This window comes from Falco punctatus (genome assembly GCF_963210335.1).
Source record: "Falco punctatus genome assembly, chromosome: 14".
NCBI classification, from domain to species: Eukaryota; Metazoa; Chordata; class Aves; order Falconiformes; family Falconidae; genus Falco; species Falco punctatus.
In genome coordinates, this window is record NC_137594.1 from 19,031,576 (window position 1) to 19,054,250 (window position 22,675).

The 22,675-nt window shown below is 39.1% G+C and overlaps 1 long non-coding RNA gene across 1 annotated transcript in view; it reads right to left on the reverse strand.

Moving 5' to 3' along the window:
• LOC308053575 overlaps positions 1-22,418 on the reverse strand; it is a 112,605-nt gene extending 90,187 nt beyond the window's left edge. The window contains exon 1 of the long non-coding RNA XR_013923670.1: positions 1-22,418. This exon is cut by the window's left edge and continues 73,520 nt beyond it. This is a non-coding gene — a long non-coding RNA (uncharacterized lncRNA).
• Positions 22,419-22,675: the final 257 nt, after the last annotated feature.

The window sequence follows — 22,675 nt, forward strand, 5'->3', positions numbered from 1 at the left end:
ATGAAGTAGATGGGAAGGACTTATTTCAGTCTTCTCACTTAAATTTTAGATTGAGGCTACAAAATTAAATCAATAGATTACACACTGGGGGATATTTCATATGAAGTGACTTCTACTCAGTCTGATCTAATCTACACTGAAATGTAAAACAATCAGTCTCTAAGAACTTATATGACCAGCTTCATTGACTTCATATTACTTAACACTTTAAATGTATTTGAGAATAAGCCAGGAGAAATTCTGTGAAAGGAGAACATCAGGCTTAATGGCAAGGTGATAGCACAGTGGGAACCTCTGAAGTAATTATTACTGCTCTGATTTTAAAGGCAATTTTCCCCTGCACTCTTCCCCCCCTCTATCCCTCAAGATTAAATAATGTTTTTCAGCAGGCTTCGTACCGTGTGTAGTACATTTCAGACCTGTCCAGCTGATGCCCTCAAATTCTTACATCTTCTGATGTCACCATTCCTCTGACAACAGGTGAGCTATGTATGACTAGAGAAAGCAATGCTCCAATCCTGCAAAGCCATGCCTAGGTATGCGGTTAACTCGACACACTGCAAATAGTCCCATAAATCTGAGTGTGCCTGTAAGTGTTTGTGGGCTTAGAGCCTAAATGAACATCCACTTACAACTTCTACTGTATTAGGATTGAGTTTACAGTGGGTAAAGACTGCCAGCTGGCTTCCCCCAGGGTCTACCTAGGGATGGAGCCCAGATCCCCAAATATCACTTTTTCATTTTATTAGTAAAGCTTTCATAAGATATTTTGACAGAGAATTGTTCCACCTGTCCTAGCAGAGTTACAAAACATGTATTTCCATCACTTGGCTTTTCAGCACTTCCACTGAATTAAAACAAACCTCGAGAAATGATGAGTCTTAAGATAAGGGAAAAATCAGAAGACAACTTGAGCACTCTTTTATTGGGGGAGGAAGAGAATTAACTGCAGCGGTTCAATGATCTTTTTCCACATTAAACAGAGATAGGATAATTAAAAACTTTTACTGAAATAGCTGGTATTATTTTGTAAGTGAAAGTACACATGGCATAATAGTAGTTGATTGTTTCAATAAGGACTGACTGAAATGGAAGTTTTGTTTTATAGTGGAAGCAAAGGTAGCTCCTATCATCATTAAAAGACAAACATGTAGGTACTGAGAAAACTAATTAAATTTTGTTGAGTTATCAGGAAGTCCCTTATGAATATCCTCTGGGGTAGGCTCTAATGTGAAGAGATCTCAATTTTGTGGTTAAATAATTTGAAGAGATTAATTAGTAAAGAATAAGCATTAAAGACAATCATAAGAAGACAGAGGTAAAGGGGTTTTTTTATTTACATTTACCAGTTTTATAGCTCTACGTGATGAAAAAACTTTCATTGCATAAAGCAACTATAAACAAGATAGTTGTCTGAATTATTTTAAAGTATTTATTAGCCATACAGTAGAAATAAAAAACTTAATGTTAAACCAGATTTGCATAAAGGATTAAGCTCCTTTCAGTTCAGAACTACTTTTCAATCTCAAATTGGGAGGACTGATGTTTATCCTGAATTTCTTTTTGTTCCTCTGGAAGTTCAGTTTAATCCAGCTTTCTTAATTTTCACCTTCTCCCTAAACCTTCTAGGCTTGTTACATGATAGCTAAGGATCATTATCCACCCAAGCTGAGGGGGTTTTCCCTTCATTAATTTCTGTAAGAAGATTACCAGTGCTTGTTTGTTGTTGTTTAAGCAAATGATTTCCCTAAGCAATTTGTTTTTCCAACTGGTTTACACTTTAATGCCCTTGATTGAATTTCAAACAAGAGATCAACTTGACCAACCAACTCTGTTTAGGGGGAGTAAGGGGAAAAAAAAAAAAAGTAAGGAAGGAAGAACTTAATGTGAACTATTTAAGCAAAGAAAACTGCTTAAAAACTTAACCATTTAGTCAAAGAGATGCATCATGATTAGCATATCATTCAGGACTTGTTTAGTTTTTAAAGTCAATGTGACTTTTCTTGAAGACAAAACTGTCTAATTACATCTGAAGTGTGTGTGCCACCCCTAATAGGTTTTTACTGATTTAGTTCTACATATTTCCCCCTCCCAAACATGTCTTCATTGGAAAGGTGTCACAATCTTTTGTTAATTTGAAAATGAAAATTTGGTGGGTGGAACAAACAGTATGAAGATTGGGTATTTACTGTTTGCAGTTTAAATAACATTCCTACTCAAACAGTAATTTCTAAGGGAATAATCAAGGGAATGGACTGTGATTTAGTCTCACCTAAGCCTTTATGCAACAATTGCAGCATTTAAGCACCCTGGGCCTCTCAATGAATTTTATATACATATATTTGTGTACACACACAGGCTAAGTCAGTATGATACAGCATCCTTAGGTAACATATTCCTGAGTAATTGTCTTGATTTAAATGACATTTTATCACTTTTACATGGGTTAGGCAGCTACATCAATAAAGAGAGACCATTAGTCATGCTTAATTCCATCAAACCCCACCAACAGTTTGATGATGTTTGCCTACTAGGTCCAATTGTGCAATCATATTCATGCATTTAAGTTCGTTGGGGTTGGTTTTTTTTTTTGTTGTTGTTTGTTTGTTTTTTTTAATGTGATTGCAACGTACTTCTAAGCAAAGCTAGCAGAATCTGACTATTTCTACAGGGCTACTATAGGTCTGCTTTATACTTCTCTGCACAATGTGAAGTGCACACTAAGAAAATGCAGGTTCTGCAGACCACAGACGTAAACAGGTACATAAACGCTGCCCAGAATTACGTATGTATTCCCAAGTCGGCTATTTTGCCAAAGTCAGTCTGCTTTTGCTACTGCTGGGCATGAAGTAGTATTCTGAAATAGCTACTTTGTATCAAACAACCTATTAAAATTGAGCACTTCAGTTGCATTCTAGGACTAGAATTTTATAGTGCACACAAAGTGTAACCAATAACCATCTGAAAATCAGAATATTTGCCACAGGACTAAAGTGGCTGTTGCGCCAAGTGAACACCACTCCAGATTTGCCCCAGACCCTGACCATGGTGCAACTGGTCAGCCATTCTCTCCCTTACCTGTCCCCTGTGTCCGCCCCGCCTGGTACCCCACCTGTTTTTCTGCCAGATCAATTAAAACAGACACCAGCGGCCCTGGGAGCACATTCACCTGGTACTTACAGAGATAAAGCTTGTATAAACTGCACAGGAAGATACTATTTAAAACAAACAGCCACCCCCACCCCCCAAGAAAAACCAAAGCCCAATGCACCACACAGTGAACATCAAAAAACAAAAAGACAAAAAATCCTAAAAATCCAATATAACAATTCCCAAGACTGAAATTACAATTATGATGCTCAGAAGCTTGCAGACCCCCTCAACAGCAGCATCGTCTCTAGCCAGCCTGCACCACACCTCAGGAAAGCACTGTGCACAGAGAGGCAGCTTCAGGTGTTGCCTGACAGTGCGAAGGGATCAGCATCCACAAACACTTAGAGAAGTAATGGATGACTTTATAAATCTGGGATGTTAATGGAAAGGGAATTTTGCATCAGCTAAAATGGTAAGAACAAAGAAAAAAAAAATGAAGTAAGTGTGAGTGCTAGTCATTGCAAAATTATAAAAACAGGCAAACGTAGGGAACGAAATTATTCTTAATAGTAAGTGTTCTAAATTGGCAAGTGAAACCTATTGTTAATATACAATATGGGACTTGAAGGGCTGATGAAGTATGCACCTTAAGCAAGGCTCGTGGTCGTGATTCTCCTCTATGAGTGACCTTACACACTGGCTACTTTACATTCCACTGTGGTCTATGCCAGCTAAGTACCTTGGAAACTTTGAGAATACGACCTTATATCAAGTAATTGTTGTGAGGGCACATTAAAATGGGAAGCCTGTCTGTTTTAAGTTTACTAGCAACAAATGATACTGGTAGATTCAACCATGTCATACTATCAGCATGCTCTGAAATCTGCCACCAATGTAAATGTTATGCTGCATGAGATTTCCTTTCCTTCTCTGTTTTTAAATACAGAATACCAAAATATCTTTGTACTTCAGAGTCATGAGGTAGATCAATAAACAGGTAATCATTAGTTAACACCCAGGACACTCAATTGTGAGTATTAAGGTATTGATTTGACATTTATCCTACCACAAGTGTCTTCTTGTCAAGTGTTTCTAATTTTAAACTTTTTTATTCTTTGAGATCCCTGGATTCTGACAGACACTTAGGTATATCTAGCAACTTATAACAATGCCACAGTAACATGACCAGGAGATGAACGATAGCAGCTCTGATTTTGAGAGTTGGAGATGAAATTATACTAGCCTATTTCCAAAGCAAATAGACTTTAGAAACAATTAATTTATTTATATCAAAATTCAGTACTAAAATGAATAATAAAAAGAAGCATGGTGTAATTCGTTCTAATCAGTGTATTCTAATTAAGTCACTTTAAAAATTGCATTCAAACCACACATATATATACTTGCAACTGGTATATAAACAGTGCCTATACTTTATAAAAAAAAATAATCTTACTTAATTTAGGAACAGGATACACCAATAAAATTAATTTCATGATGATGTACAACATTTTAACAAAGGACTGTTGTCACTTAAAGTAATATCCACATTTTAATATATCTTTTCCCAATCTCACCTCCTACTGTCAACACCATCAATTTCAGCAGTGCTCCTTCCCCTATCTCTTTCAACATCAAAATGCGGTCCTTCCAGTATCATTATTATCAACCTGAGCAAACTAAATGTGAAAAGGTGCCACTAATAGGACAGCTTTTGACATCACATCTTGAACCAGAATAAGCAAACAGGCAAGTCAAATCTTCAGGGTCAAGCTTTGAAGTCAATTTTCTGACCTGGGAAATCATGTTCTGTGACAGTGATGACAAACGGTGAACACATGCCTTGTATAAATATGTCTATGAATGTTGCCTTACAAACATTCACAGTTACCATCTTGCTGTAGCCAACTATGAAAAGAAAAATGGGAAGTTTACACTTCGAACATCCACTGTTTGACATACTGCTTTAATAAAAAATCCAAGTTCAAATTTGGCTTCTTTTCTTAAGTAGTTTAAACCAAAAGGTAATTAAAAAACAATCACACATACACCTAATTTTCAATTAACCTTCAACATCTAAACAGATCCAGAGAACAACTTAATGTATACAGTGCAAACATTTTGCTATTTGGACTCCTATGCCTAAAGCACTCTCTAGCAAAGCTTTCTAGGCACAGGACTGAAAAGTCATTGTTTATTGATTTCAAAATCTAACAGACTAATTATATATTTGTAGATGACTTGACAGATTTACAAAACTGCTATATGATTTTATAATGGAACATGCTCATGTTAATCTCCATCTATGGAGATAGCTAGAGGGGGCTGACCTTTATCTCATATTTAAAACACAAGCAATAACTGAAATTCATTTTCAATTTATTTTCCAATCATATAAAAGGAGGGGGAAAAGATTACTTTATTGAATCTTTTTAGCTGGTAAAAGGTTGGAGACATACAGTCTTGATGCCTTCCAAGGAGCTACAGGGATGGTCTATAGGGAACAGACTTAATCGAATAAACTAATCTTTGCTGTGGAGATTAAGTAGATGGCTACAGCAGTAGAGTAACAGCAGAATGCAAAGTATCAGCGGCACCATCAGCTGCTTTAAAGGTGCTGTAGGCAGTAGGAGAGCTTCCCTGTTGGGTCCACCCTACTGATCCTGCAAATTTGGTAAACTTCATGGAAATTTAATAATGCTGCTGCATTGTGTCTGCCTGCTGAGTAAACAGCCTGGTGCTGCAAGGCACATATGTGATAATTTACAAGGGTTTTTGGAAGATACAGTAACTGCCGCTACTCAAGCCTGGGGCCTTTAAGCTGAAGAGAGCATATACAGTGTACATCCTCAAGGTAAATAGTACCTAGAGGTAAGGATGTGTTTCAAAGCAGTTCCTGACAGTTGGTAAAGTGCCTTACTTTGTAAGCACATCTTTTCAAACAGTCTTTGATTCCCTATGCCAATACACACATGAAGAACTGAATTAGGCTGGGCTAGAATCTGTCATGATATATAACTAACATATTTCTGCACTTTTATGTTAACTTAAATAAAATCTAGCTATTTTGTTGGGTTTCTTGTTCGTCCTGTCTCTTCCATTTAGCACCCTGAGTTGGAAATCCTGACTAATTACAGACTACACATTTCTGAGGAAATGGCAGAGATGGCACCCTCTCCCTGCAGAAAGGATATTTTTATTAGAGTTTAGAAGCAATCCAAAACACACACACACACACACTGTTCCTGCACTTTAGGCCTGGCAATGAAAAGGGAAGCAAATCAGAGCAGGAATGATCCAGGTTTCAACATATACAATGAACTTATTTAATAATAATAAAAAGAAACATTTCAAAAACAATTACTGCTGCCTTTGGATCCTGTAACTTGAAAGAAAACCACAGCCACTCTGCTCATTCCAGCAGCTTACAGTTCACAGGGTAAGCAGCGCTCGTCAATATGAATCAGCTGTGAAATGCAGGGCTCTGCTGGGACTTCAGTTTAAATTGGCCATCTCTGCAATATTGTTATTACAGTTAATAAAAACTGTTGCCTAACACTTTGACCACAGACCAGTGGAGCCAGGGTGGAGTGGGGCTGGGGAAAGGGTACGTGCCAGGGGCAACGCTTACTGTAAAAAATATTTGAAGGAATCTGGTACTGTGGGTTACTTCTGGAGGTGACAGTCTTGCTCAAATATTGATTCCCTACGTGACAGAGAATGTGAAAGAGTTTGTAAATGAATTTCCTTTGTACTAAATAGCAGTTTAGCAATAACAAGCAACTGTCGAGGGTAGAAGCTCTCTTCCTCTTTGTCAACAAGACAGCAGCTATCAAAAGGCAAATAATAAACTAGACAAGTGAAACATTTACGTTTTTTTGTTTTTTTTTTTTTTTTTTCTTTCCCATTTTTCATTCAGGCCAGAAACCAGAATTCTTCCTAGGGCTCTCGTGCCACCAGTGTCACACATGAACACCTCTTGCTAGATGCCATCTATGTTTACCTGCATCTTACTTAACTCTCTCCCATCCTAACTCTCTTTTATAACAATCAGATTATTTTTTACTACATATGGAGGATAATTATAATGATTATTATAATAACGTGCTACAGTTACAGTGCACACTAGTGTGCAGGAAGGCTGTGTAACTGCAGGGTGAGGGTCACAGTAGGGCCTTTAATGCAATGGCCAAAACGCACCAGCATCTATCTTGTCTCTCAGGTTCCTTGGGCAGTCTGAAGTGGGGCCAAAGAGAGTAGAGAGTCAAACGCTACAATCAGCCTTCCCCTCCCTGTATAGTGTGCAGCCCCCTGGCACAAACTGAGATCCTGGAGTGGACTGTCAGAATAAATGCACAGTTTGTCCCGAAGCAACATCCCACTGACTTCCCAAAGACTGAGCAAATTCAACAGCCTTCTGGAAACAAAGGATGGGTGCTGAAAGACAACCTCCTACCAAACTAAAAGTATTGATCCAATACAGCCTGAACCACTTACAAGCTATGTTTGAGACTGAAAACTTTTTGTGTGTCAAGACACAGCCCATTGTGAATGGAAGCTTTGCTACCAAGCTGTTTGGAGGTCTAACTGATCTAGACCCATGATCTCTGCTCCTGCCTCCACAACACTAAGCAGCCTCCAAAATGTCAGTATTCCATGCTCAGAAATGAAAACAAAGCAGCAATTATTCATGGAGGAGATCAGATGATGCTTTCCAGAGGACAGATAGGAAATGCAAAGCTGTGAGTAGAACCATCAGGACAGGTAAAGCCCCTGCCCTAGGAGGTAGCAAACCAGAGTTCAAACACAGAAAAGTCAACTCCATTAGATAAATCTAAGGAGAACCAGGCTGCATGACAGAAACAGAGCTGCAGCAAAGCAGTTCAGCTCATCGAGAGTATGTTTAGATGGCAGAGGGGTAACTGAGGCATGTTTAGGTAAACCAGAGCCAGCTTTACACTTGCCTGCCTGAGGGCAGCCCGTGGTTGAGCTACAGCACACAGAGCTCAGTGCAGCTCAGTGCTTACTCAGGTGAGTGCATTTTGTAACCCACAACTCACACCAAAATAGCTGGATTGCTACCAGTCCTTGAGCTACTGATCCAAATCTTACTCAGTCATGTCTAAATAGGCTGCCGTCACCCCTTTGACATCATTGTGGACATAAGCTTTATGGCAGAAAGCAAGCAAGCAAGATACGCAATAACAAACTAACGCTAAAAGCCAAGCTGTCTCCAGTGCCACAAAACAAGCAAAAAGATAAACGTTAGTAAGAGATTACAAAGGGCTGCCAGGTATATTTCCAGTGGGAATGGGGTGAAAATTGTCTACACTTCTTCCAAGAAATTCTAGCCACACTGATTAGTTGGTGTTCATTAAATAGGTTCTTTTGACCATTTTTTGTTACCTCATCAATATTTTCTTTATTAGAAAAATTAGGCCAGTTAAAACGCTATCAGTAGGATTAGCTATAACCAACTGAGATAATGGTTTTCTATGCTGATGACAATGTGATCACTGTGCGAGTTAAATGACCTCTGCCCCTCGCCCCCATGAGTTGTGCAATGAAAGAATACATTTAAGAGACAATTATTAGGTTAATTTCCTTACTTGAATGCAGGACATTGATGCTGTGCTCCTGTTATTAGACCTACTCCCAGGTAATAACAATGTGAGTGAAATAAGAAAGAAGCTAGCTGGTGGACGTTGTGCTGCAAAACTTGAAGTGCTTATTATTAAAGGAGGAGAGCCTGGGTATAAATAATAATAATAAAAAAATCATTAAACACCACAAAGTTAACAAAGAAAAATCTGTGGAAGTAGAAAAATTCAAAAATAGGATATCAGGAATGCAAAATTAGTGGTCATGTGTGGTAAGAAAACACTGCTTCTGGAAAACACGTGCAGATTAAGTAGCTAATTGTCACTTCTACTAGGGCAGCCCTCAGGAGCTTACCGTCCCAGAAAGCACACAGCCAGTTAAGAGATGGTGAGCCTTTACACAGCGTGCAATCTGAGGAGGGAAAGAGCAAAACTGCACTCGTTTTAAACTCCCAGAAGTATCCATGTTACAGCAAGAACCACACACCAGAAACCTTAGTCCCAGTCATAAACACACAGCTACTCTCAGCAGAAGAGGCTGTTCCACATGAGACCAATCTTTAAACCAAGCAAAACGATGCACAGAAAGAGAACTGGGGAAAGTACAACATTCAGCATGGTGTGGAGCTGCCGGTTTCTGATTGAGAAGGCAGAAATAGTGACATATCATCTGAAAACATAAGTGAAGTGATTAGGTGTGGAAAGGTTCCCTGTTCCATGCACAGAGGTGTCTGTGCTCCCAGCCGTGCCCAGGCAGCACGCCGCTGGCTAATGGGGCAGCAGGAGGGCTGGTGGTGGAACCTGCTGCCTCTTGTGGACTACAGCCACCATCAGAGCCCGAGAAAGGCTTCACTCCTGCCACTGGTCCTTTGCACCATCTGACAGCAGAGGCCCCCGGTGCTTGTACCTCTTCACTGCCAGCTGCCTGAGCATGTAAGCACGCGATACTCCCCTGAGCCACCAGAGCTGTGCCGCGTTACATGTGTCCACCTAAACCAATGCTTCCTTCAAAGCACAAGAACCAGAGGATGCCCCCAGTTTACTCCTGAGGAGAGATACTAATGGCATAATAGCATAGTGTAAGGCAAGTACAGAGGCAACAGACCAGAATCTTCCTGCTAGAAGAATCTCTTCATGCACCTATGCACTCCTGTAGTCCCTCCTTCCCATATGCAGTCCCTTCATCACCTGTGTATATGAATAATTTTCTATTTAAGAACAGAAAGAAAAATGTGACTGACTAAAACACCGTGCCCACATACACTCCCAGATCTCTAGAGCACTGTGACAAGGTTTCTAGCTGCTGTCACTATCTGTTTATTGTCAGTGAAAGAGCAACGGATTGCTCTTGCTTTCTGCTGATGGCCTTCTATCCCCCAGGGGAGAAAGCATAGACTAATCTGGAAGATTAGCAGGCTACGGACCTGGCAATCACAAGCTCCCACCCTGTGTGTAGCATGCTTGGACCAACGGCTTGCCTGGCAGGGAATTCTGATCCCACACATCTTCTGTCAGGCCTTGAAAAGTCAAATCCCACAGAGGCAAAGATCTGCACTTTTGTCATGGTGACAAGCAGCACACATCTCATCCTGAGCAATCCCACACTGCTAGCTAGGTTGAAACAAATGGATGCAATTTTTCTTGAAGGGCCCCCAAAAAATCTCTAAGTCCATTTAGTTTTATTCAATGCAAAAGTCACACTTGGTTCTGCTGAGCGGGGCACATCCTTCCAATAGGCACGTTTCCATCTTGCCCCGAGCATACAAGCAATAGAGTGCTATGCTCAAGCAGGAAGAGCAGTATAACCCTGCTGACACTGCTCTTCAATCAGCCAGCAATGATCAAAGCTCCCTCTCCTCACCAGAACAGTGCTATTTTCAGAACCTTTAGCCATAAAGAAGACTTAGTGGACTTGCCTGGTGATGTAAAGCTCTAACTGTGAACCAATGGGACTTTCTGATTACTTGTAACTCTGCCGTATACTGGGAAACCCAAGCTGCTCTACAATGCAAGGATGTGCTCTGCTGGCACAACTGGTGGCCACTGCACTGCTCTGTGCTGAGAATATGAAACGTGAATATTCGCATTTTCTCTCTGCCAAGCTCTGTGCTCTTGAACAGATCTCCTCATCCCTTTATCTGCCTTCAATGTAAAGATGCTGTGAGGCATGAACCACCTCATTACATCTGGCAGGTACAACAATGAAATCCCAAATTCAGAAATAAAACACTGGCGGTAACCTTAGAAGCTTCCCTCCCCGATTTAAATTGTAATTTTGCCAATTGTTTTGGTATCTTTGAGATTCTCTCTGTCACCCTAGTATTTGCTTTGGTAAGAAACATGGAGTGCAGTCCAGATCCCACTGGTGACTATGACAAAACTCCTGCTGAAGAAAGTCACAACACAATTTGAAGTGCTCATTGCCACTACCAGAGAGAAAAAAGAAGCTACAATAAAGCCTGACCTGTGTAAATTTTAACTCTTTACATAACAAACTCCACCAAAAACCATTTGACTGTTTTTGTAATGTAGAAATATTTTCTCCTTTTACTAAGGCACCAGAATAATGGCAAGTATTACTTTAGAAAGGCAACTTTTACTATTAGTTTAGGATTTTGTTTGTTCTAAGTTATAAATATTATTAAAAGAATTGAATATAAACATGTAAACTAATTTTACACCTGAATTATTACATTTTTAATGCATAAGAAAAAAGCCTTTTTAACTCTATATTCATGTAGTGTATAAAATATTTGTTTTTTCATCTGCAAATTCTGAAAAAGCAAAAGAGTAACACAATGAGTACTTAAAGAAAATCTGAGTCGGCACAGAGGTTTTTTTCTTGCTGCTTTAGCCCTTCAACAGGTATTAGTTTAAGTGGGTTTTACTGTCTATTTTATAGACATTCCAGTAGAAAATGAAACATTTAAATATGCAAGCTTTAGCTAATCCTCCGACACACAGCCTATGGACTTGGTAGGATTATCCCTTATTATAACGCTGTTAGAACTGATACAAAATTGCAGTTTGAGATTAAACACAAGAACTTCTAAAAATGCATCTCTCTGCCTTTTCTGTTTTATCCTGTAAAAATACCTAATATTTTGAAGCATTCCTTTAAGAATCTCAAACGTTAATTGGTGTAGAATTCTAACATTTATATAATTGTGCAGCATTACTTTATTCAGTAAGTGCTATACCTAACATTTACAGTTAGCATTTTCCCCCTCAGTTTAACGCAGCATTCAAGACATTGAGGAAAACAGTGGAATATTTGAATGTATTTTCAGATTTGTTGGAGCAACGGTCATGTGTAGCAACAGTATTTTATTGTTTTTATTTAAACATTTTAGAGCTGCTGTATTATTAAAAGCCTCATCTTCTTCCCTGTCATTTACTGCTAAATTTCTTTTCAAATATAATACTGCTAGTTAGGGATCCACTCCATTGAGGGACCCAAGTTCATTTGCATCCATTGGCTATGCTAAATGCTCAACCTAACAGATGGGAATCTAATTGCAGACCTGTTGTCTGGACATTGTTAACAAATGCAGAAGTAGCAATATACAGGGTTTTTTGGAACTGAATTTGGGCTGGCAGCAGGGGAACTCCAGTTAATTACCAACATCTGAATTTCTTGTTTAATGCAGGCTAAGGCAAAAATAGAGATACTCAGACCGAGGAGGACTGAAAACCGATCAGAAAAATCATAGACATTAGATCACACAAAGCAGCTATTTTGGAAAATCAGGATGAGGATTCCACGTCCATGCAACGTGAGATTCTGTTTTTGTGAAGTAACTTCCATGTGAGAAAATGACACAACAATCATAAACACAGTCATGTAAAATATATTTAGCTTGCGAACAAAAATGTCTCTAAAAAGATATATAAACTGTAAACATCATAAATAGAGGTATTAGTATTAGACTTAACAGGACTGTAATATGCAAGGTTGCATTTATTCTGTGACTTTGAGTCTCAGAAATAGCAGGGAGATAAGATTGTCTGCAAAAAGCTTTGAAATTACCAAAATCTAAATTTTTTTACATTTTGTTTGTTAAAGAGATAGTTGCTCATGTAGAAAATAATTTCTGCTGCTTTCACCTCACCTCCTCAGAATGCTGAAAGAGAAACAAAGACTACTCCAATGTTTATAAACTACCCAACACACCCTTACACATTGTGTGGTACTGAAAATGGATACCTATTTTCTATGGCATTACTCTGTTCAAATTGCTGTCTTGAGGTTGCCAATTACACATTTCCAAAATTGACTAGACCCTCTCGTTGTTTAATAATTTACCTTTTCTGCTTTTTTTCTTTTTAAAAAAAAACAGCCAACAACAACTCAGGGAGCTAGAAACACACCAAGGCCTATATCCATCTCCATTGCAGCGTTTGTGTGCTTTTATGCAAAAGGCCTACCAGGAACTTGGAAATAACTTACAACTATACAATGTTGTAATATGCAAGAAGTACCTTTAATCAATTGATTTTTTTTTTTACTCTGTCAGATTACATTTTGATGGGTGACAGGTAATAGAGCCTCGTGAAAGAACAATACAGAGCTGGCATTTAACAAATCCAACAGTCTAGTAACCATTTCTTTTTCTCAACAACAACACTGAGGAAGAAGAAAACCAGGTTGTTTCCATGGAATTAGTAACTGGATGACAAAGATTTCACTGAATGACTGCTAGACAGCAGATGAAGGGCCTGATGCTGACACCCACAATGGCAAATCCACCACTTGCTACCAGTTGATAGTAGCTGCACTTGAGCTCTGAAGGACTCTAAAGGTCAACAAGCTGTGTATTAATTGACCCTGGATGGGATGCTCACAACAATTTCACTGCCTTTCTCCTCTTTTTTACATTGTTTTTTTTTCCTAATAAAATAGATTATAATATTATATGCATATATTTCTGAATTCAATTGAAGAATAATTGCTGTTCAATCTCACGCCTCACTATTGCACCACTTTTCGGAGCTCTGTTGTATTGAAAATGACAGACACTTGTTTAAATGACAGAAAAGCAGTATCAAGAAGTCATGTGATGTTTCAGAAAATGCAGTTATTTTTCACGAATGAGGTTCAGGCTTAAATACCATTTTGAGCTGACTGGAGTGGTTCTGCCAAAGAGTATTTGGCCAAAAAAATATGATAATTTAGATAAAACACAACAGTACTTTGTCATGATAAAAAAAAAAAAATGCACACACTGGACTTGATTGAGAGCTTCCAGAATCAATGGAAGCATGATGTACATCATGCTCTATACATCAAAACCTTCTGTTGTAAGGATCTGTTTCGCAATTTAGGATCTGTAGTTCATCAACTCATTGGACCAACTTAGAAGAATAGCATAGTACAAAGAGGTATGCATCATAAAATTAAAAATAAAATAAGAGATAAGCTAAGATAATTCTCCTTCTGTTGCCCATTTATTCATGTTACCTTATATATGAATTTCACAAGCATTTTATAACATTCTTTGCTGAAAGTCATCAGTGGTACCCATCCGAGTTACAGAGTGCAATTGGTTAAAATGACATTAAATAAATCCAAAGTATTAAAAAATTAAATTAAATTTCACTGTAAAATACATATATTGGGGGAGGAAAGGATAATCTAACCTCTTAAATAATCACTAAGATTTATCACTAAAAATACATTTTGTTACCCAACATATTTCATTTAATTTTACTAACACTGCTTGGTTTTAATAATGAGCTTTCGTAAGAGCACAGGGAAAATGAACTCTAACAATTAAGAGAAATTTTTATTTTTTTGCTTGTATGGTTGAAGCCCCTATTGTCAGCAGAGCTTTTGCTCTTTCATTTTTTTATTTCCTGAATACTTCCTCCTTTTAAAAGTAATCAATTTCTTTACCACCCCTTTTTGAGCTCAGGCATGCTGCAGACATTTGAGTGATGAAGATGACGTAGATTGGAGGTGTTTAGCTCTGTAATTTCATCCTTGAATTTTGTGATTACTAACAGGACAACTTTTTTAATTTGCTCTTTTGTCTCGATTCCCCTGGCTGACAATCTGCTCTGTGAGCTAGGCTTTTTAATCAATCACCTAGATAATCAAATGTCACTGGCTATCTGCTCCGTGTAATTACTTTTGCAATTAAAAATCAACCTCAAGTTGCCTCATCTAATTAGAAGGATGGGCAGATTTTCATCGAGATTGATTTTTTAATAAATATTGACTTAAAATGCCATAATCTCATCATATTCTTTCATTTTCTTTGTACCAAAAATCAAACAAATGGAAGAATTAACAAGCAGAAAGATTCATAGGACTTCAAAGGCTTTTGCTAGTTCAGACATACAAAATTGTGCTATACAGAAGCCTAGCTTATCTCAGTCTAATAACACTCAAAAGCTCCTACCTTTTATTAGAAAAAGAACAAAGCAGTTGCACCATTTTATATTTCACTTTCTAAATGAGTCCAAATTAAATGAATAAACTCTATACTATAATTATCTGGCCTGCATATGACAAAAAATATTGCATAGGTTTTACCGAATTACTCTATGTTTCAAAAATCTTTCACTTCAAATAAATAATAATATTGGGAATTCTTTCTTCTCCAACACCTACCCAGAAACTGTGGTTTTATGTTTTTTCCTAAAGAGGAGTTAATTTAAGGATGCTTTTTATAACTTTGCATTGATAAGACAAACACCAAAACATATGACTATTTGTGGCAACAATAAATAGAGGTCAACATGAAAATAAAGTTTGTAGCAAACAGGCATGTAGAAAAGTAAAAGTAATATCCTAGAAAGAGCTGGAAGATCCTACTTTTATATGTAGCAAAGGAGTACAATTTTGAATCTATTCAAATATTAATGGCTAGAACTGCAAAGCAGCCTGGAAGGTATTGCCAGGAATAGATCCTACCTCCTTTTTTGTTATTTCTGACAGACTTATTCACTGTCTGACCTTGAATACTGTGAACTCATTGAGCCTAAAGAGGAAGTTTCAGTATCAGCAGCAGCAGTTACCAGTGGCGCCAAGAACGAGCGTTGCAGTAGACAGACAAATCCCAAGTCCTCGTGTTCCATGGAGGCATAACACTCCCTGAAGTTCCCTGAACTATTAAAGCACCATATCCATTTGTGCAGCTGCAGACCCATGTTAGGTGGGAGGGACAGCTGCCCACTTCCCTCCCACCTCCTGCAGGAACTGTTAGTAGTTGGGGCAGACCTTTCTGTCAAAGGGATGCAGACATTTTGCCTGCCTTGTTATCTTCGTGCTTGGTGTTGCTTTTTGATGCTTCTCAGCAACTTACCTATACGTTGTTTAAGTACACAAAGATACAGATGGCAAAACAAAATTGTACAGTGACTCATCCACAAACACAGGAGAAAAATTGTGCCTGTCAATGGTACTATGAATATTACATCTTACTGGCTAAAAGAAGCTAGTTTGCTTAATAGTTGTTGATGACCCCAAGATAAGCTCTTTAATGCATATATGTACCTCAGTCATCTGGATCTCTTCAAAGTAGTTATTACTGTTTTAAATGAATGAACAAACTCTAAATGTGCAATCCTATTCAGATTATAATGATGGAACAGGATACCGTAATTACAGCTGCTGGACGAGTATGCCACACTTTATTCTGCAGATGGGTACAGCATACAGTATTTTCACTAGAAACATTAGCAACCGAAGAGCACTTCACAACACCTGTTGAGATACTCATTAACTTCTGATTTGCTACCAGTAAGACTATATAATTAAGAGATGATTTCAACAGACTTCCTCACGAGGCATTTTCCACTGTAACACAGAGGCCTGAACTACCATACCTTTCTCAAGTGAAACACTCAGCTCCTTGTTCCCTCCCGTTGAGGGTGAGCTACGTTACACCAATAGAACAATAGCCACCAGATTCTGAAGGGGATAAAGCAGGAGGAAAGAATATAAACCAGGCCGGTTTAGATCAACTGCATGAAGTCCCTAACTATTAAAGTAGCACTACCAGTCTGATAACAGTATCACAAGTGCTTTAATGTGAACAACAATGCTGTGTTTGTGGCAGGCAAAACAGCACTGGCAGCTATGTTGCCCATATATTGCCAATACATTTACTTCTGTTGGCTGCAAAACAAAAATAAAATTACGGCTAAGAAAAAAAATAACTCTACACAATATTGTGAATCATGTGATGTGAACCAGAGATATGCTGAGCATGTGCTAGCCAAACTGGCTCCTTTCAGCGGTCAGGAAGCGTTACATTGGATCAGCCACCTCAAAATAATTTCCCAGCTTTCCTGTCCAAAGGGGCTCAGTTCCTGTCCCTTCCTGCTGTGACCATGGAACAGAAGTCATCCGTGGCACCTGTGGTCTCTCCACCAGTCATTGAATCTTACCCTCCAGAGGCCAAAGGAAGAAGATAGAGAACACTTTGGACAGGGGAAGAGGGGTTTCAGGAGATCTGCAAGCCATTTGATTCTCTGTTTATTTGAGGAAAGGAATGCAGATACTAATCAGGCTCTTGGGTTCAGAAGCAGATGTGCAAGTTGCATGCAAATACCCCTTCTCTCTCCCCCTTGCTAGCAGTATGCATCTTCCACACAAAGGCCATCCAGCAGGCCTGGAATTTACCTCCTCAGAAAGGGTGAGCTGGTAAGTGCTGTGTGCTCCTGATAGGAGATATTTCAAGATAGGAGCCTCCCCCACTATTTCAGGCCTCAAGCCAACTCATTTCTAAATGTTTTTCAAAGGGGGGAATCTTGCTAACATCTTCAGTTTCAGCTTAAAAACAGAACCAAAAACCGACAAAACAACTGCAGCTTCACATACATCCCCTGACTCTGTCACTCTCGTGGTAGCTGTACAAATCTGATCAAAATCATGTAAATACCTAAAGTTCTAACCGCATGCATAAAGAGCAGGAAGGACCTGATCAGAAGAAACATTTTTGAATCAACCAGAACAACAAAACTTATGAGAACAAGATCAATACAATTCCCTGGAAGACTTTCAAAGCACCTTCTCTTGTGTATCAATATTCTACTCTTTCACAAAAGTCTCCAGGTAGAAAAAGCAGGGTAACATTCAGAAGCATCTGTTTAGAACAGTCCCTTTTCCAAAGTGATGCAGGTTTTTAGGTTCATAAATCCCATTTATTCCTAAATCCCTAAGTGGGGAAACATTCGGAAAATAGATCTGCGGCAGGTAAGGACATTCACCCCATCAGATGTGGCCGAGTCAGCTTTTAAACTGAAGCTACAACAACAGCACACACTAAGCCCACAGGTAACAGGCCCCATCTTTATGTAATTTGTCCAGACAGCACATAACTTTACTACAATTATACACACCTCTATCCTGACACAGCATTCCCATGCACTGTGCAGACATGCTTTCCTGTTACCCAGTATACATTTAATATCTTCACTCTGAAAACAAATTCTATGGCATCTCTTCAATGTGTAGAATACAGAAGCAACTGGGATGACTTTTCTAGAATTAATTACCTAGAAATTACCTAATGATTTGAGAAGATTAATTAAAAACAGAGATACAAAAGTTACAAGCTCTGATTTTTATCTCTAACAGTGATGTCCTTGACAAGTTTTTACTAAAGTACCTTCTTCTTGGTATACTTCAGGGCATTTATTGTCTCAGAAAAATCATTAATATAACGTGTTACGTAAAGTACTTACTCTTCTTGCATTTGGCGATAATGCTTTAATTTTTCTCTACAAGGCAGCCTTCTAATATAATAAATCTATGGCAAAATAGAAAAGAAAGATTAAGAATTGTTTTACATTCTGTGGTATAAGATTCCTAGTTATATTAACATTTTGAGGAGGATTTATTTGGAGATTGAGGATTAATTCCCATGAAATCATTATATAAATTTCAAAATGTCAACTACTTTGATAGAGCTTATGATTTTATCTTCTTATTTTGACAGGCAACTGTGTAAAACAACTTCTGTGTAGAAGCAGCACAGGAATAAAGCGAGGGTAGGATAAATAAAGACAGAATGATCCTCACAGGTTTTCCGATCAGCTGTCTTTTTATTCTGATTACTTGTAGGACAGAGCAGTAATAGACATTTTCCTTTGCACAAAATAATAAGAGCAGTACTTATCGCTTGTTGCCTACAGCTAGTGGCAAAAGGAAATTAGAAAAGTCCAATGAAGCTGAGTAGTAATTAATCATCATACAGTGGGGCCTGTCAAATCAGAGGGGTCTTTCCAGCTGATAATGCTGCCCAGCACAATTTAGACTGATAGAAATTAGAATTCTTTTTCCTCTGGCAAAAACCAAAAGGACTAGAGTTAGCACAAATGTGGCCAACTGTTCACTTCAATGACTGCCTGACCCATTTATAGCCGACGTCTGCAGCAGGTTTGGCTCAAAACGAAATTGAAGGAACACCACTCATTCCTCATGGCAAAAAATAAATAAAGGATACCATTCATAACTACTCTGCCTATTGAGGTTAAACCGCATTAAACAGCTGAGGTTTTTTAATGCAAACATTTAAATCTTGGTTAAAAAGAGGGGGGGAAAGTATATCTTTTTTTCAAAGTGAATTTATTGTTTTTCACTGATGCACAAGAAGGAAACACCGCAGTTCACAACAGACAACATGTGCCCTTTTCAGGTGAAATAAATAAAGCATAAGAGTCAGGAGTGTCCTCCACCTCTAACTGAAAGGCAGTCTAAGCATAGCCGGTGAGCAATAGAGTAATCAGAAGAATTGGTTCTTATTTTTTCCCCATGAAGCCAAAATAGTTTTGCCACTGACATTGCCATTTTGACATTGACAAAAACATCATTAAGTCTTGATGAGGAGAGGACCTGACTTTGAGCTGGCTCAGTCGCAAGACACCTTGTCTAACTCCAAGCTCCCTGCAAGCGCACCGCGCAGGGCCCAGCCCGCTGCCAGGGCAGCCGTCCAGCCACGGTGGGGCCAAACCAATCCGCCGAGTGCTCCGTAGGCGAGCGTGAGGAACCGCTTGGACACAAAACTCAGGAAAATAGACAAATCTGCGGCCCTCCTCCTGCCAGACATATTCTGAGCCCCCCCTGCCCCTTAACTCCTCTGCAGTCAGAGGCATGAAGCCTTCCCGTGGGTGTCTCATCCTTTCTCCCGGTGGAGGAGGCTCGGGCCTGCAGCAGACCCGGCACCACGGGGAGCAGGGAGAGGGCAAGGCCACGGCTTTCCCTATAGCCCAGCGGTAACAGAAAGGCAGCCTCCCCTCATCTGTTTCTCCCTCTTGCCCCTGAGAGTTCATGTTTTCTGTACTTATGGCTGTACCTGTCCACGTTGCGGACACTGGCACTCAGGGCCTGCAGGTGCTGGTTGTGGCCCAGCTCCCCGGCCCTGAGGCTCTCTCTTCTGGCAGGGGCTACATGTTCTCAGCCAAGATGGGGCCAGTGTCAGCCCCGGTGCCCGAACAGGCCCAGCAGCTTCACCGGGGGGTCCTGCCCTGGCTGCACCTCAGCTGCGCGGCTGGCACCCCCTTCCAGCTCCACCCTGCTTGGCCATTGGAGCCCACAGGAAAAAAAACCACAACAACCAAACAAAAAAAGGCCTTTAAGAATGAAAGGACGAAGAAAATTAACAAAACTCCTCATTCATAAAACATCAAGGCTCAAATATTTTTGCTGTGGATCTCTTAAACCCAAGAAAGTTAATGTTGTCTAAATAAATACAAAATATGGCTGAGTAGATGACAAGGGCCATGGACTGAAGGAAGAGTACCTTTTACATTATGTGTGGGTACTCTGCCATAAAAAATACAACAGTGACAGATGCGATCAGGCTTTTTTAGAGGGCTAAAACTATGTGTTATACTGCTATAGAAAGACTGGGGGTGTGTGGAAATTTATACACAAAAAAAGGCCCAGTATATTAGGGTTCACATTGGCATAATACAGCTGTATTTCTTCCTTTGCTTCATGGAAGGAAGAGATTCCATATTGTTACAGAAAGTGTGCATGCATGGGCACCTCTCTGACAAACCGTCTTTGTGAACATAAAGGCTCTATAAATCTGATTCTGTGTATCTCAACTTTGAGGGAGTAGAGGGGAACACAGTATGCGCAGATAACAAAATTAACATCTGAAAACCACATTGTTTTCCTTTCATCTGAGGTATAACACAGATTCATTAGATCTGCATGCTTCTGTACCTTTCCCCTTAATATTAGAATGAATGAGTGCTATTTACATATGTCATTAGTGGGAAAATCCCCCACAGAGGAGCATACTGAATCCTAATTTGCACTGAATAAAATGCTTTATGATGTAAGACTGTCAGGCACCCCAGTCAGTGAAGATGAATGTTTAATCATCACAAAGGGTTAGACATGACATAGTGCAAAATACGTCAGATAGAATCACAGCCAATATGAACTTCCAATGCTCAATGACTCTTTGATCAACATAATCAAAATGCATCTCTCAGCGACCGAAATGTTGCAAAACTAACAAAATGCTGCCTTGTGATCACAGAAATGAAACTTATTTCAAACACTAACACTTGGGGAGCGCATGCATGACTTGGTGAGTAAATGCAACAAGTCTAGATGCATTAATGGCAGCATTTCACATTTTCTCATCATGATTAATATGGACCATATTCCACCACATTGATAGGATTGATAAAGAGAGCTACAAACCCTTGAGAGGCAGAACCCCATCTTTTCCTAGAGGTTTGCCATCATTGGAACTACAGACCTGCTGGTACAACCATGTGTTAAATGTTCAAAACAGCAGCATGATCTCACCACACTGTTGGCTAATACTCTTGATGATAATTTTTCCCCTTGGTATTTTGCTTCTGTCGACACAGAGCTATTATGGGGTCCTCCTGTGACCCTCATCAAATTCTGTGATCTGTGTAATACAGGAAATCAGTCTGCAAGGGTTTACAGTTGCTGTTGACACTAAAACAGTAGAACACCTTACATTTCAGATGGTAGCCACGCTGTATCAATGATAGCCTTGATGGCAGATAAATCTAAGACAAAACCATTTATTCTCCTATCAAGAATTCAATGTTAAGGAAAACAAGCAAAGAAAGTCACGGCAGACTTTTTATCTCCCTTACAGAGAAAGCTTAATGGTACCAAAGGATGGGGGCAGGGGGAATGACCAGTGAAATACTGTTGTTCTGTGGAGAGTTAATTCTAAAATATTTGGGTTTCCTAATTTACAGTCTTCAATTTTTCATTATTTTCCTTAGCCTGAAGTAAATTACCAAGGTTTTGTTGATTCCACTGGTACCAGATCAGGACTATTATTCGAAATTTACGCCTGTGAAAAAATCCAGGTCCATCTATCACAGAGGTAATCCTCAGATGTCAGAATGTCTCAGATGTCACCAGCAAATAGAACAAGGTGCTCTGCACAGGATGACATTCGTCCCCTCTGAACTCCGAGCTAGTGATTTTGTCTTCAAATAATACAAATTTTCAACATTGACTCCACTAGCTCAGATTTCATTATTTACAGAAATCTGGAAAATAACCATACATAGACTTTCATATGCAAGACATTAAAGCAAAAACATGTAGTCTTACACAAGGCTCACAAAAAGTCCTCAATCAATAAAAGATGAGGAAAGACTACCTCAGCCATTATTCATTAAATGCACAGATGTTAAGAAAAAAAAACCTGAAAGGCACAGTATAGCATCTTTATGAAAGAAACAACACAGTGTTTCCAGAAAAACTCTGTGTTTTCTGTGTTTTCCAGAAAGTCGGGGAGGGGGGATACAGGACACACAGACGGACACACATTTAAACAGCCCAAGAATTTGAATCAGGATGTAAGAAGTCATTTAGGCTACCAGCAGTTAAACTGCATATAAATCAAGCACATGCACTCTTCCCCTGCTCTTCCTAAATTAAGTATGCACTTAAATCCCACCAACTCTAGGCAATGCATTTTCAAGGCAGGGTTGTATAGAAATAGGTGCACTAGACT